Here is a 15,099-nt window from a genome sequence, read left to right as displayed (position 1 = left end):
CTATGAAAGGACCAAAACCATAGGGTTTTGTTGAACCACCCCTTAGCAAGTTTCCTTATGGGCACCTTTACGGTAATCGTTCTTTGATTGTTTGCATGCTTGGTTTGAACTATCTTTCTTATTTGTCATATATTGAGATCTTTTGATGTTGTATGGCAGTAAGCCCCCTCCTTGGGGATTGCTTTTTGGACCTTCAAAAAGGGTCTATGGAAAGTGCACTAATTGTTGGCTCATGAAAGCCAATGTTCAGTTTTCACTTCAAGAAGTCAAGCTGACTTTTTAAGTGCATGATAATCTTGGTTTCAATTTAGAATAGTGGTAATTTAGTTGATACTAATGATGTTTAGAGGTAAGCTTTTGGCCTTATATGAGGAGCATGCAATTTAGTTGATAATAATGATGTTTAGAGTTAAGCTTTTGGCCTTATATGAGAGGTATGCAATGCTGTTGTCTTTTAGAGTGTATGACACAACCTTTATTTAAATCAGAGTCTTTACTCATGTCCGCACTCACACTTCATCCCCTCTTTAACCTCTCTCCTCTCCTCGCTTTTCACTCATTTACCTATGCTATAAACGCTATGCGGCATGCCAAAAACAAGTGGATTTAAACCAAAATGAAAAAAAAAGGAGAGTGTGTGTACTAGCTATATAGTGTGTGAGTCTATACAGCTAGCTAGCTACAGTATGCTTTTACACATTTAGACTCTTGTCATGGACTACGATTGTCATGGTCGCGTCCTCAACACTTTGCTTTCTCCTAAACATCAGGAGCTACAACGGCTTACCTCCTACGATGATGCTTATCACGAAACAAGTGCACTTTCTCTGTCAGTTTTTTGTGTCATCGGATTTGTCAGTCGCGGCCTTTCTTCAGCATGCAGAAATTGCAACAGAAAGAGGGATGACCTTGGAGAAATTGGTGGTACCCTTATTGGAGCATGTACGCCAAATTACCCCATTTCTGCAAAATTTCAAATTCATTGGCCCATCACATTTTGCAGTCTGGACAAAGTTGTTCATTATACAAATTGTTCGATTTGTATAAGTTTGGCAAACTTTTGAAGCGTGTTTATCGGGATCCTCAAGAAGAAAGAGTGTGGACGAAACGAACAAAGGAAACGAATTAAGCGCCAATGGACCAACAAAGGAGACCTTTTATTTAAACCAGCAAGGTCTTATGAGACTAACATGTACATAAAATAATTAAATTAATGGAAGCTAGTATCTATACCATGCAAGGACAGAAGATAACCGGAGGGCCTACGGCTCCTTCCAAGCACTGAAAATATTTTTTTGGAAGCAAGAAAGTCTTATGAAGGTCCCGGGGTCTATGATCAAAACAATTTAACTACATTAAAACATAAGGCGGTCAACACAATCATGATCTAACATATTGCCTACGATCACAATCAGTTCCAATAAGAAACGTAGTAGGATACTTTGAAGGAATATAATTATGGCAATTGTGAAGGATTCCTTCTTAGTTTCTCAGAAACTTACCTTGAGCAAATTGACTTGAGGACGTGCATTTTGTAATGTCTCTCTTTCAGATTGTAGAAATCGACCTTTTCACACTTTTCTGTGAGTTACTTGGGGATGCAAGTTTGATGTTTCTCTTTTAAGACTTAAGCAGTTGACCTTTTGATGCTTTTCCCAATCTTTTCTCTGCCTAGCACGTAAATAACAGGACAAGCTCCTTACTTTACTCGTATCCTATTTTGCTGCTGCACATTCAGCTTTAAGCCTCCATCTTGTGCAAGTTTTTGAGCACTTTCATACACATGTTCGAGCCCTGAGTCTTTGGTTAAAGATCTAATCTCATGGTTCCAGCTTATGCTTCTGCCTAAGCTATAACTCTCTTCAGCTCTATTCACCATTTGAATGTGAGACATTCAAATGGCATACAATTTCATAGTGAGGTCATAAGCCAGAAGGATCTTTGATGGCGAACGATGCTAAATTCTACAAAGAGAGAAATATTGGGAGATTCCACCCGTGTTTGCACATGTTGACCTAGAAAGCAGCAAAACATAAGGTGCATGTTACAGATCTCACCAGAAGCCTGTCGAAAGTGGATGTGAATGAGTACATTTTGTTTGGGTGGTAATTCTGGTTTTTCTCAATAAAAATGTTCTATACACGGATATAGATTTAATCTAGGGCACTGGTCTGAGTGAGCTTCATTTGACTCGTCTTTTAAGTTGTGTTCTGCTGCTCACTACACTAAATGCAGTTCCAGGAGGAACCTCTAGTTGGGGCCTTTGCATGTCTTATGTAGAGTCCCTATTTGGTCTGAGAGCAAACAATTAATATTTTCTTCCATTTTTGGGAACGGTTTTCTTTTATGCTCTTTCTTAGCAAAGTTCTTGTTAGCCAAGATTATGTAAAATTCCTATCTACATGGGTTGACTTTCTTGAGCATTTTGTTTTTTAAAAGTGTATTGTAATTTGTAGGGATGCATAGTCAACCTTAGGATTGCTTTAAACTTGTTGGTTTTGCTGACCTGATGGGGGTTGATTGCCACAGCCTTCAAGAAACTTACACGTTGACTGTTGCTCAATGGGAGCCATTTTAGTCATTGGCACACTCCTAAGCAAGTCAGTTTATCTGAAAACATTACTAATGTGAAAAATACCAATTGCACCCACCGATTAGATCATGAACATGCTACAATTTTAATATTGTAGGTCCATGGATCCAACGGGTGACTATGCTCAACTATTTATTTTATGCCATGCCTCAAAACAGCGGAATATTTCATTCTGTTCATTCTCAGTGGAATATTTCAAGACCAGTCATGAAATGTGAAATTTGGTCTACATTCCAGTGGCAAATGTGTCATCCAAGAATTGTCTTAAAAGTTATGATATTAAGCTCTCTTTTTATTCGATAAGAGTATGATTGGACTAATGTGGCTTCCACCTGACAATAGTATCTCAGTTCCTGGGAAAAAGAAAGTTCGAAGACAAATGCCAAAGTCAGCTTTTGTGACAAGTAAACTTTGTATATGGGACGTACTGAAAATGTCTCTGAAGTTACACATTGGGTCTAACGTGGTGACATAGGATGCCGCAGCATAGTGACCCATGCTATAATTTTGCAGAGTTATGGAATAGATCTTGTGAGTAGACCTACTTTGTTGGGTTTCTGTAGCTAATTTAGAAAATTTGGAACATTTCTAGTCACATAGGCTAAACCCATTTGATTTTGCCCCCAAATATTTATAGGGACTTGTGTTTATAGACACTGAATGTTAAAACTTTTTGTAGTATGCTCTCTTTGTTAGAAATTGACCAACAGAGGGTACGCACAGAAAATACCCAACAGAGGGTACACGCAGCGGAAGACTTATAGTAATGCCTAGGAGCTCACACAGTGTGCGTGTGGGGTGTGGAATCACAAACTTCTTTACTTAATGTGCATAAAGTAGGTGTGCAGACTCATCAATAGACCAGCCAGATAGAGAAACCACCAAAATATATATTTCCGTCCAAAACTATGGACACAATACAAAAGAGATAGATCCAGAGTCCCACCAATGGTGTGGTCCTCTGATCTAACCACAAGGTCCTCCTCCTATCTGCTGGCTATCTCTAGACTCGAGCCCGCGTGCTCCACCCTGAGCGTCTGTAGACTTTCCGTCCAGTGTGTTCTTCTCCACCTTACTGCCTGTGAATCAGCCTAGGTGGGTAGCTCCTGCCAAGCTTTGTCTGCAGCACACAGGTCCCCTTGGTCCTCCTGAATGTAGGCCCCAAGATAACAGTTCCACTACTCCAACGTGCTTGTGAATGGCTGCTCCAGAAGATGATGATCTCAGCAACCCTCTGCCCTAGAAGATAGTCTAGGTTCAGCCTCTCCCTGGAGCTAAGTCTGCAGCACTCGCTGGATAATGAAATGAGGCCTGAGCCTCTCCTTTTATAGGCCCTAAGGCCTGGCAAAATTACTGACCAGTCTACCCTGACTGGGCCGACTGGACAGACCAGGTTGGCTGGCCCAACCGACCTGGTTGGTTCATGGCCCTTTCCTCATCTGATTTGGGACTATCTGTATGACTCAGTTTCACATATGGAGGCAATGGAGTACTCACTGCCTTCCCCCCTCCATATTGAAATGCTGCAATACTTTTGTAACGTACTCTTTTTGTGAAAGCCAAAGGAATTTCCTACTCCGATCACGCGTGATGCGCATACCAAGAATATGACCTGCAAGTCCCAAATCCTTCATATCAAAGGCCTCATGCAACTTGGCTTTTAATGCATCTAGCTCATAAGTATTCTTGCTAGCCAATAGCATACCATCCACGTATAGTGCCAAGATTATCAGGCTATTATCCTTAGCCCTTTTAGTGTAGAGGCAATGATCAATTTCACTCCTTCTAAAACCCTGGCCCAACCAGCCCTATATAAGGCCCCTTTTTTGGCCCTTTGTTCCATGCAGGGTCCAGCTCCTTTGTTGCTGCTATCCTACCACCTGCCAGTTCTCCTTGCAAGCCATAGACCTGCCCATAGACCCCCACTATACTGCGCCTTGCTGCAGCCCTTTGCCGGTGCCTTGTCCTGGCCGTACCTCTTCCGTACGCTGCCCTACAGCAGCCCGTACAGATCCGTACTTCTTGCTTTCCTGACCCGCTTGTACCGCGCCATCATCAGGGTCTGTTGCAGGCCCTTCACCTGCCCACTACCCTCGCCATGCTGACGCCATCTGCAGGTTGCAATCGTATGAGGTGCTGCCCATGTGGCAGCCCCCTCTTTTTCTTCCCTCTTGGGCACATCCTGCCCTAGGTCTCCCTCCCCCACGCTGGATAGAGGGAAGGGGGTCTTACATTCTCTCCTTGCTTCGGTAGGAATCCTTCGTACCCCCTCCCCAGCACTGGCTCAGCGGAACTCCTTTTCTGCTCTGGAGGACCCCTCTAACCTCCCAGATGATGATTTTGTACCTTCCACTTTCAGAGAGCCAATTATCGGCATCCCTTTTGAGAGATCTTTCTCTCTCTCACCTGTGGACTTTCCTCTCCTTGGATCTCGTGTGTATGGCAGGAGGTTAGCTCCGGTGGAGGGTTCTTTTTTCCCACCAGGTTGGGTAAGGTATTCCAACCTGCTTCCTCCCGCCGATGAGGATAGCCAGTTGGAATATACAGGGATTGGGCGGCATCCCTCATCGCCGTTGTAGACAGCTGATCAGGAATCAGCTCCATCCAGGTTTTTCAGGTGGTTCCCTAGATATGCTTTTTCTTCAGAAACACAAACTGGATGTCAGAGATTGCTCCAAGTCAGGTAAGCTGCTTTCAGGCTGGACTTTTTGGCTTCCTGCCTTGGGAACCAGAGGAGGTACATGCATATCAGTTTCAGATTCTATTCTCCCTTTGATAATTGGACACGGTACCATAACCCCCTCCAGGGTCCAGTGGGTTCTACTTCTGATTGACGGATGTAAGGTTGGTTTCCTTAACCTCTATGCTTCGAACAACAGAGGCGACCATGTTCTGTTTTGGAAAGAGTTGCTCTCGTGGGCTGACATTTCAAATTCGTGGATTATTGGAGGTGACTTTAACATGGTTGAGGCACCTTGTGATAAGCAAGGGGGCACAGAAGGCGGTATTCATTCCCTCGAGAGAGCAGCTTGGGATGCCTTCTTGTTCAGATTCAGTGGCAGAGATGTTTGGTCAGATGATGCATTGATAGGTTTCAGATTTCTAGATGAGTTCGTCAGGGATGTCCTTTAGCCCCCTTCCTCTTTCTCTTTGTGGTAGAAGCTATGAGTATCTTCCTTAGATCTCAGGCTGAGCTTTATGGGTTGAGATTGCCCTTGAGACAGGAGTAGGAGCTTCTTGAATATGAGTTGGCTGATGACACTGCTATTTTTAGTGAGGCCTCTTCGCAGTCACTTGATTCTTTCTGGACAGCCTTGGATATTTTTTGCTCAGCTGCAGGGGCACACATTAATTGGCATAAATCCTTTGGCTTTTGGATCAGTGATGAGGACACTCCAGGCTGGGGAGTTGACATTGGCTTTTCTTGGATTCAGAGGGGTGTTCCTATCAGATATTTGGGATGCCAAGTAGGATTGGGCATCTCTCTAGTACAGCAGTTTGCCCCAGTACTACAGAGTATAAGGTAAAAGCTCATTTTTTGGAGCTCAGCCAAACTCGACCTTGCCTCTAGAGTTGTGGTAGTGAACCAGGTTCTCTTGGCCACCGCCTGGTTTGTGTGTTCTTGCTAGTGCCGGTCTACGGTCTAGGGATTGCATCACTCAGCTCATTAGACCAGTCATGAATTTTTTATGGAGTGGACTTGATGGCACGGCAGATGTTGCAGCGTGGGTGGCTTGGGAGACCATTATTCTCCCTACTTGGGAAGGAGGCCTTAATGTCATTGACCCGGACTTACAGTGCAGGGCATTGCTTTGTAAGGTGGTGGTGAGGGGACTCATGCTTGGGCAAGAACCTTGGAAGGATTTCTTTTTTGGACGCATTCAGGCTTGCACACCTACCGTAGGAGATGATTGGGTGGACAGCCCTTGCTGGATTTTTACTTCCGCCTCTCTCAGGTCTCTTGCCTCTCCTCTCATGACTGCCATCCTCAAAGCTTGGGGGAGCTTTAGGAACACTCTTCGAAGGGTTTCGCCCTCTACCCTTGAAGAGATTGATAGGCAGCCGATCATTTGGAACGATAGTATACTTGACGAGCATGGCAGGCCTCTGGGCACTTCCCATTATATGCAGTGGTTTGGATGGGAGAGAGGCCCCGCCTACACAGTAGGCACTTGGAAGGCTTTTATCAGGCTACCTGAGGATTAGAGGCTATAGTCTGTGAGTCACCTCAGAGGGGTAGCACGCAGGATTCAGCAGATAGATGTAGCCATCCCAGTGGATTGGATAGTTGAGATGCCTATTACTTCCACCACTTGGATGGGAGCTTTTTCGAGGACAGCAGTTCCTCTACAGGTGATCGCTCTTCGAGGTCTTGGGGAAGATGCTCTGGTCTTTGACGTTGGGGATGGAGGTATACTCTCTAGATCCACGGATGATATTCTTCTAGAGGTTGCCTTTTAGCCTATCAGGTTTGTTGGTTTTGTGGACCATGGAGCGGGCTTGCAGTGGTACTTAGACCCCGACCCTCTGCTCTTGGCCCTAGGATCCTGGAGGTTGTGGTTATATGGAGGTGCACCTATTAGGTGCTTGCAGTGGGACCCAGGAGAGTGGGAGTGGATAGATCATGGGCACCGAGAGAGGGGGATTCCCTTCTTTCGTTTCACGGTTGGTAATGCCAGGAGATTTCAGCTGAGCAGTAGAGGTTGGATTCCCTCGAGAGCCCCCCATTGGGATAGCTTCTTCATCACCGCAGATTTGCGCAGGAATTTCTGGATGAGGCTTTGGAAATCCCTAGAAAGATCACTCTTTTCTTTTGGCTTTCTATTCATTGAGGGATTGCAGTGAACGTGTGGAGAGAACGTGTGGAGATCACGATTTGGGGCTGATCCCACTTGCCCTCGCTGCCATTCTGCAGAGGAGTCAGTGCGACATTTCCTTTGGGACTGCAATCAAGCAATAATTGTTTGGAAAGGAGTTGCTCGGATACTCAGCATTTTTCATACTTACCCTTTCTTCATGAGTTGGGGCTCGGTCGCATGGTTATCCCTTACTGGGCCCCAGGTGTTTTATGAGGGTGAGCCTTCTTCTTGGGCCTCTCGATCCGCCGACAGGTGATAGAGCCCTGCTCTCTTCAGGATGTACTACATATTCCTTTCAGAGCTTCATATGTTTCAGTGGACACCTCTTGGGAGATTTTGGCTAGCATTTTCTCTTGGCACATTTGGAGAGCCAGATGCACAGAGGCCTTGGATGACACCCGGATACACCCATCACAGGTGTTCACGGGTATTTGGAGTGACACGGCTCACACTTTGATAGCCATATGGGCTAGCATGCAGGGCCCTTCACAGGCAGCCTCTTCTAGGAGGACTGTATTTCTTCGAGTTTGGAGGGGTTCTCCCTTTTCCTCAGAGGTTGCTACCGGATTGAGATGGCACTATCAGCCCCAATCCTTTCTTTTTGGCTCTTGAGCTTTTCATGCATTGAATGGTGTATCCCGTATTCCCGTATGGAGCTTGCTCTAACGGTTTTCTTTAATACTTAATAGAAGTCTCTTTTTTGGGGGAAAAAAAGAAACAAGGGTGTCCTTTGTCGCCTACCTTGTTTGGCCTCTACATTGACGAGCTTGAGACAGTGATGCAGACATAGGGGGGTATAGGTTGCTCTCTTGCGGGCACGTTGATCCAGATATTGCTCTACGCAGATGACGTGGCTCTCTTGTCTTCCTCAGCAGAGGGGCTCCAAAGACACCTAGACGCACTACAGTCCTTTTGTGAGTCTCATGATTTGAAGGTCAACCTAGGTAAAACCAAGGTCATGATCTTCAATACATCTTGAGCCATCATGCGTTAGGAGCAGTTCACATTTGAGGGGTCACCTGTTGAGATAGTTTCATCATTTGAAGGTCAACCTAGGTAAAACCAAGGTCATGATCTTCAATACATCTTGAGCCATCATGCGTTAGGAGCAGTTCACATTTGAGGGGTCACCTGTTGAGATAGTTTCATCATACACTTATCTTGGGGTTATCTTCTCCAGACCCAGCTTCACTATGAGACCCGTGATGCAGGCACGCTTGAGCAGAGGGTATGCTTCACTGGCCAAACTATAGAGGCAGTGCTTCCGCTCGTGCTTTTAGGATCCATGCACCAAGGGGTTGCTTTTTGACTCCTTGGTTCGCCCAGCGGGGATGTACGGCAGCCCTTGTTGGGGGCCAGACTTGTCGGATACAGAGTGGGCCCGTGTGGAGTGGCTACAAGTTCTCATGTTATCATGGATGATTCGTGGTAAGCCATCCATTCCTCACCAGATCATTCAGATTGAGTTTGGGTCACCCCCTTTACAGCTAGATGTTGCATTTCAGGTTGTCACATATCTGTACCGAGTTAGGGAATATGGGGATTACACCTCGGGGCGTAGCAGGCTACCATGGATAGCTCTATCCTCTTCTATGGCACTTGCAGCAACAGGAGACCAGAGGTATTGGTATGCACGTACAAAGAGAGGGTTTGAGTGACTGGGGCTCCACATGGATAGATTACCTCCCTTTCAGTAGAGCATGGATGCTCCGTTTTCTCCCCTTCTATCACACAAGGTCAATCAGGTTATCCGTGAGGATCTAGTACAGCTACACACATTTCGGACCTGGTTGGGACCGAGTGAACTCCCAGTGAAGTTTAGCTTGTACAGAGATTACTTCTTACATATAACAGCGGAGGGTTTCATTGACCCACCAGGATCCATGCAAATTTACCTACCCCACTCGTTGAGGATCTCTATTGGGCAGTTCATGATCTCTTCACACAGATTTCGCATCAAGAGCAGCAGAGTAGAGCGACTACCCAGGGAGAGGTGCATATGCACACTGTGTGACATGTAGGAGGTTGAGACAGAGGAGCATTTCATCTCTAGGTGTCCTGTGTACTATGAGATCCGAGGGTGTTTCCACTGCCTCTTCAAGGATAGTTATGGGATTTTGACCCGTTTCCTCTCCTACCCAGACTAGCGGTGTTTGGCAGGTTTCATTCATGAGGCACTTAGACACCGCGAGAGGATAATCCGAGCATGGAAACAGGAGCATACTTCTTCCTTGGTCGATCCCTCTCAGAGCTCTATCACGGAGTTCTTTCAGCTAGATCACATGGACCCCCACGAGACGAGGCCTCGACATGACCGTGACCCGAAGCCTATGACCCGACAGCTCAGACAAAGGATCGACACACAGATCACACTTGGAGACATCCCCTCCTTGTTTAGAGTCGGAGCCCGACGGGGGTCATAGTAGCCCTGGTCAGATGCAGAGCTATGACCAGGAGACGTGCCAGGACCGCACCTTTGCGTGGCCGACAACACTCTATTGCCGACTTCATGCCTCCATTGCCTCATCCATCCTGATATCTTGCTGCTGCCGATGATGATGATGCTGAGATTGATATATAGTCGACCATCGACATGACTATGTTGTACTTAGGACTTAGTACTGCCATTCTGCATTTTTGCATTTTGCATTGGTATTGGATGCTCGTTTAGTAGCTCCACTACCATAGCTTGTTGTATCAGGATTTTCACAGTCTCATAGACCCATCGGTCTTCCGAAGATTTTTATAAATTTTCTTTCTTTCTTTCTATTGAAATATCAATGCTTGCCTGGTAGCCTAGATACCTTGTTGTTTCCCTCTTAGAATCCATGAGAACCCAGATGCCACCCCCCACTCATGGATCTCTTGGACCAAGTCAGTCATCGTGAGGAAAACAACTGACTTGGACGAGTTTATTCTGGCCCTTAAGGGCACGCAGTAAGTCTCTAAGCCCCCCAGGGCCCTCCATGCTCTCTATAGTGCCCTTTAGAGAGTGCCATATCGTTGGCAAACTCTGAGTGTAATAGCTCCTCCTAGCGAATTGGGAGCCACATCCCTGAGAGACCTGCTGCCTAGGAACAGAGAAAATAGCTAGAGCTCTGCTACGAAGGGGAAAAGAAAAGGAGCAAGTGGGCAGCCCTTCCGAACTGAGCGAGAAAGGAAAAGACGTCCCCCATGTACCCGCCGATGAGTCTCTGGTTGGCACTTCCTGCATACATAGCCGAAACCCCTCAAATTCATCTATAAGAAAACCCCATCCTTTGCATAGTTCCCTCCAAGAGGACCACTCTACCTTATCATATGCCTTCTTGAAATCTAGAAGAAGGATTGTGATAGGTTGAGACTCGTCCAATCAATTGCCTTCCAAAAGGTGAAGATGTTGTCTTGACATCCCATCACGTGCTCTACCACATCTCTCAAGCTCCTTGCCACCCTGGGTTCTCTACCACCCTCAAGCTCCTTGCCACCTTGGGTTCTCTTATTTCACCACCCCTCATGGGCCTCTTTTGTTCAATCGATCCCTCCCACTTTGCACCGTCCATTGTTCATAACTCTACCCCCATCCCCACTCCTCATCCAACCCTGCTGTTTCTCGCTCTCTCCCTTTACAGAGTACAACTATTTGTAGTTCTATACCTTCTACGTTCTCCGGACATGATCATCCTCATGTCAACATTCCTATCAAGTTCAAGGATCCTTGATAATTCTCCTTTGACCTTCTGATAGTCAACACCATCCAGGATCGTTTCCAAATATGAGTGAGAGGTAGTGAAGCGTGGTTGAGACAGGGTGATGTCTAGAGGTCTGACTTTTAAGTTAGCTCATTTGTATGCAGTTAGTTCTTGAATGAGCAGCATTTTTTCTTCCCATCTGTTAGCATGATAATCTTATATCACTGTCTTTTTATTAGCTTCGTGCTTTATGAGACAAACTTCCTCTAAACACCCATATACTGCAAAAAATTGCAATCCTCATGCACGAGTCTTTAGTATGTGTGCACAAATGTTGCTTTAATGTAGAAAAAGGACTACAACTTTTAAAATCGTTCTTGGATCCTTCCAGAATCAGAGAGGATTTTTTGAGCACGACAGCCTGAAGAACCTCAGGCGACTCTTATGGAACCCAGATCTTATAATTTGCAGCACTAGATTCATCTTGAAAAGCGTAAAATGAGCCTAAGTATTTTTAATTCCTTTACATCTTTTTTGTAGAGTGCAAACTTCCATGGAGGGCATTAGCCTTAAGCTCAGTTTCAGTCATGCAGCAGGGTGCCTAGTTGCAGGCATTGATGCTGCACTGTGCAGAATTTAAGTTATGTTTTTCACCTGACAAATAGGAAGATTTGTGAGGGGTTTTATGCCTGTTCAACTTCTTTCAAAGCTGTTTTCCGGTGCTGTCAGTAGGCCAAAATTGTGTACTTTATCCATTAGTTTTGCCTCCTATCGATATTGGGCTGTGCAAATGAAATCTCATTTTTGTGATTGCTTTTATAATTGTACGGAAATGCTTATTATTGCTTTAAAATTGTACAAAATGGGTTATGCAGATTGCATTAGCTGCTTTTCATGCTGTTCCCTTCAGTTGTGCTGTTGATTGGTGAAATCAAGCCTATTAAACACTGTGTTTGCTTCTCTGAAAGTTTTTAAAAAGGGAGGTATACAGATACAGTTACCTAAAAATTATGCGAGTGTGCTCATATAATACGTGGCTCTTTTTCTAGTATTTGTGCTTATGTTTGCTAAAATTTTGTTCTTAATTCTTTTCATATTATTTTTATCAGTAATGTGATCCGAAAAGCAAGCCCTCCTATGCATCCTGGCCAGATTGGTCTTCCTGCAAATCAAGAATCATCAGCAGGTATGAAAGGCAGTTAGTTGTAGGCCATCACTGTGCAGTTTTCAGCTTCCTGTCTTTGCCCTATCAGCTAGATTTAGATTTAGATGCTCGTTTGGGAGAGACTAAAATGAAAATGTTTAGACTTCACAAGCAGTTGTAGCTTGAATGAAGAGATTTTGGACTACCTTTTGATTAGCCTTCTCCTTTAGTGCTAGCCTTCATCATGGCTGAGTCTGCCCTTCACCTCCGGAGTGCCGACAGAAACTTAGTACGAAGACTTTGTATAAATGGATGCTCAAGTATGTGTGGGTGTGTGGATTTGTATGTGTGAGAGCATATTTTTATACTATGGTCTACACCCACTGTTGGGCGCTGATGACGTCAGTGGGGATGTCATAGTAGCTAGTCCCTGCTATGCATGATGGAGTTTATGGTTTTCAACCTTGTGAGTGACTCTCATGAGATTGAAACTGCACTATGTTGTGTTTTTAGAGGATGAGTTTGGGAATGTTCCTGGATTCATCTAGGTATATGCTTCTGCCGTATTAGCGGACATGCAAATTTCACCTTGTGAAGTTTTCGTCCAAGTTGCGGCCTGCTGGTATTGTGATAATTCTTTCTATCTTAAATGGTGCATTGCCCTATCAGCTAGATTTAGATTTAGATGCTCGTTTGGGAGAGACTAAAATGAAAATGTTTAGACTTCACAAGCAGTTGTAGCTTGAATGAAGAGATTTTGGACTACCTTTTGATTAGCCTTCTCCTTTAGTGCTAGCCTTCATCATGGCTGAGTCTGCCCTTCACCTCCAGAGTGCCGACAGAAACTTAGTACGAAGACTTTGTATAAATGGATGCTCAAGTATGTGTGGGTGTGTGGATTTGTATGTGTGAGAGCATATTTTTATACTATGGTCTACACCCACTGTTGGGCGCTGATGACATCAGTGGGGATGTCATAGTAGCTAGTCCCTGCTATGCATGATGGAGTTTATGGTTTTCAACCTTGTGAGTGACTCTCATGAGATTGAAACTGCACTATGTTGTGTTTTTAGAGGATGAGTTTGGGAATGTTCCTGGATTCATCTAGGTATATTGTCCCTTATCACCAACCCTGTTTGGCCTCTACATCGAGGAGCTTGAGACTTTTATGGGCGCTTCCGGAGGGACCGGTTGCTCACTTGCCGAGATCATCATTAGGATTCTTCTTTATGCAGAGGACGTGGCAACTCTTGTCATCCACATCCGAGGGGCTCCAGCGACACCTAGATGGACTGCAAGCTTTTTGTTTATCCCATGATTTGCAGGTCAACCTTGGCAAGACCAAGGTCATGATCTTTAACACCTCTCGAGCAAACATGCAACGGAAGCAGTTCACTTTCGGTGGGTCACCAGTTGAGATCGTATTCTCATACACTTACTTGGGGGTCATCTTCGGCCCGATCTTCACGATGAGACCAACGATGCATGCCAGATTGAGTAGGGGATACGCCTTATTGGCTCGTCTAGAGAGACAATGTTTCCACTCCCACTTTCAGGAGCCTCGGACCAAGGCTCTTCTCTTCGACTCCTTGGTCCGACCAGCCCGTATGTATGGCAGCCCTTGTTGGGGACCTGACATGTCAGAGATAGAGTGGACACGGGTGAAGCGCCTGCAGATCCTGATGCTCTCACGGATGATCCGAGGGAAACCATCTGTACCACATCACATCATTTAGGCCGAGTTTGGTGCTTCTCCACTCCAGCTAGATGCAAGCGTTTCAGACCATCACATATCTACACCGGGTTAGATCATATGGGGATTGCACATCAGGGAGACAGAGGTTGCCTTGGTTGGCTCTTGATTCCTTCATGAGGTTCGCAGCAGAGGGAGATGAGCGATGCTGGTATGCACGGACTCACAGATTGTTTGTGAGACTAGGGTTTCACATCGATAGGATATCTCCCTTTTAGTACAGTTTAGATGCCCCTCCGGTACTCCCACCCACCATCCCGATCGGGCCACACACCAACCAGGTCATTCGAGAGGATCTCCTGCAGCTACACACCTTTAGGACCTGGTTGGAGCTGAGGGAGCTTCTAGTGAAGTTGAGTTTCTATAGAGATTACTGTCTTCGTATTTCGGAGGAGGGATTCATCACACCACCGGGGTACATTGAGCTTCATATGCCCCACTCACTACGGATCTCCATTAGACAGTTTCGGGTATCATCACACCGCCTCTGCATATAGAGCGGCAGAGCAGAGGGGATCCCTAGGGAGCATTGCATTTGCATATTGTGCGACTGTCAGGAGGTTGAGTCGGAGGAGCATTTTATTTTCAGGTGCCCAGTGTACTATGAGATCCGAGGTCGCTTCCACTGTCTCTTCAGAGATGGCTCTGGGCTCCTTTTCAGATTCCTCGCCTACCTAGATCAGAGATGCCTTGCAACCTTGATTCACGAGGGGATCCAACACAGAGAGTACTTACTCAAGCGACGGGGCTTGGCCACATCATCAGACATCTCTGAGAGCAGGATCACAAAGTTCTTTCCATCGAGTGACATTGATCGTCCAGTCTCTAGCTGCAGAAGTGATAGAGACCCCGACTCGACGACCGCAGCATGACACACGAGACATCGAGAGGACACACAGGTCACTCTGGGGGACCTCCGTCATTGTTTAGACCGAGGATACGTCCAACGGGAGTCACGGTGGCTCTGGTCTTGCGTCGAGCCTCGTCCAGAAGATTGAGACGCACGGCTCTCCTCGAGGGATGCCAACGTCCCATCATTGGCTACGCACCAGCCAGGGCGACATGACATACGGAGGATT

At 45.7% G+C, this 15,099-nt stretch overlaps 1 long non-coding RNA gene across 2 annotated transcripts in view; it reads left to right on the top strand.

Annotated features, from left to right (window-relative positions):
- Window positions 1-473: 473 nt before the first annotated feature.
- The window catches only part of LOC147878133 (uncharacterized), a 28,178-nt gene continuing 13,552 nt past the window's right edge, over window positions 474-15,099 (top strand). For both annotated transcript variants that reach the window (XR_015540754.1, XR_015540753.1), the window contains exon 1: window positions 474-942. This is a non-coding gene — a long non-coding RNA (uncharacterized LOC147878133). The remainder of the gene's footprint in view (window positions 943-15,099) is intronic.

Source organism: Dipteris shenzhenensis, unplaced genomic scaffold (assembly GCF_047967505.1).
Source record: "Dipteris shenzhenensis isolate YYH24624 ecotype China unplaced genomic scaffold, Dip_SZ_1.0 scaf0541, whole genome shotgun sequence".
In the NCBI taxonomy this organism is placed as follows: domain Eukaryota; kingdom Viridiplantae; phylum Streptophyta; class Polypodiopsida; order Gleicheniales; family Dipteridaceae; genus Dipteris; species Dipteris shenzhenensis.
The sequence above is the reverse complement of the archived record's forward strand: the minus strand, read 5'-3'. Positions and strand labels throughout refer to the sequence as shown.